This window comes from Hyaena hyaena, unplaced genomic scaffold (genome assembly GCF_003009895.1).
Source record: "Hyaena hyaena isolate Hyena2069 unplaced genomic scaffold, ASM300989v1 scaffold_220, whole genome shotgun sequence".
In the NCBI taxonomy this organism is placed as follows: Eukaryota; Metazoa; Chordata; class Mammalia; order Carnivora; family Hyaenidae; genus Hyaena; species Hyaena hyaena.
The window spans coordinates 1,435,288-1,437,308 of record NW_024080852.1 but is presented as its reverse complement, the minus strand read 5'-3'; positions in this window follow the sequence as shown (position 1 = coordinate 1,437,308).

The window sequence follows — 2,021 nt, the reverse complement described above, 5'->3', positions numbered from 1 at the left end:
CAGATAAAAGTTCAATATATTCAATGTTGGGAATAATAAGTCATATAACCAAAAGTAGAGATTGAAAAACAGAATTCTATGAACAAAATTTATTACAATAAATTTTAAAATTTGAAATATCACTAAAACGTCTTTATGTAGAAATAGAAAATCTGAACAGTAAATATTTTTTAAAAATGACCAAAATTATCCAATGATCAGAGAACACTAAGTCATATGATTTTAAAGGCAAATTTTACCAGTCTTCAAGGAATGGCTAATTTGCATATCATATAAAACCTTTTTGAGAACAGAAAAAGAGGCTAATACAATATTGGCAACAAAACTACAAAAGAATAGTAGAAGAAAAATAGTTTATTGAATAAATCTCAAAAGGTAATATAAACACAAAAACTTAAATAATTAGTAAACTAAACAGTATCTTCAATATCAAATAAAAGATGGTTTTCATATAAAATAGAATTTAAGGCAAAAACATTTTTTGAGAAGAATAGGACCTTTATATGCTAGTAGACTTAAAAATGAGGAAACGTAGTAAGTTTATATGTTTAATAAATTGGACCATGAACAAAATGCAAGTAATGATGAGTGTTTCTCTCTATGATAACTTTAACTTAGAAATTATATTCTACCACTTCTTTTATATTTGCATATAAGAATTGATTTAGATAAAAGAACAAAATAAGTTTGAATTACAAAGTCACTATTAAATTGACTCTGTTGTATTCCCCAGAATTATAGGATGCGGTCAGTTAATTTCAGTTGAAGAAGATGAGAAAATGTTAGTAGCTCCCTAGGGAAGACCTAGGGGAACCTTGGTTTTCCACCCCCTTGAGCTCAGCATCTCTGGAAATTAAAAAGTAGAGATTGTTTCCTGCTGAGAGTTTTCCTTCCCTTTCTGCACTCCAGCTCAATCCTACAAAACAGGACTTAACAAGTCCCATTGGGATACCTTACCCTACTTCCTGACTCCTTAACATGTTCCTCGTAGCTTCTATAGGGTTCTGCTACCTGGTTTTACTTTATAAATTGTATTCCTTGTGGTGACTTGATGAAAAAAAAAAGATGCACGGTGAGTCCGGTCAAGTGTGGTCTAAAACTTAGCCATCACCAGTGAGCATGGGGAAAATATGAGTTTCAACTGTCCTCATCTATTCGGCAGGTTAATAGTGTGTGTGGGAGGGAGGATGTTGAAGTTCTTGAAACTGAAATAAATATAAGCCTGTGGTAACTGCGATGTATGAAGGAGCCTGGAAGAATTCTAGTGCGTCTTACATTTAGGATCATGGGCCCCACAGTGAGTGAAGAAATCAGCAACAGCAGCATTTTGTCAAGAACATCCCTCTAGAGAAACGGGAGGTAAGCCCAGCGAGAGCTCCTCTTCCTGGGAGCAGCAGGTGGCGGTGTGACAGATGGGTCTTCGTCTCTCCCCGGACACCGAACACTCAGAAGCCTCTTGAGAGGTGGGTGAGCTGAACAGAGAATAAAATCCTCTCTTCTGAACGAGATTCCTTTGCCTCCGTGGAGAGGTTTTTCTCTTCCAAGAGATAGATCATTGGAAGAAACTAATTTCAACACTAACTTCCAGATGCTGTTTATGTTATTGGGGTGCTTTCACTTCACCCAATTTGTATCAAGTTTGTCATCTCATTTTTATTTTTATTTTTTTTTTATATTTTTATTTATTTCTAGGAGAGAGGGAGAGAGAGAGACAGCATGAGCAGGGGAGGGTCAGAGAGAGAGGGAGTCACAGACTCTGAAACAGGCTCCAGGCTCTGAGCTGGCAGTCAGCACAGAGCCCGATGCGGGGCTCGAACCCACGAACCGCGAGATCATGACCTAAGCGAAAGTCGGACGCCCAACCGACTAAGCCACCCAGGCGCCCCTGTCATCTCATTTTTAGCTGTGGATCTGAGGTAAGTTTATTACCCAGTCTTTGTTTACTACACAATTTCGAACAGGCTGTAATGAACAATCACAATACAAAATACAATTGCTATCATCTGTCAATGCCAAATTTC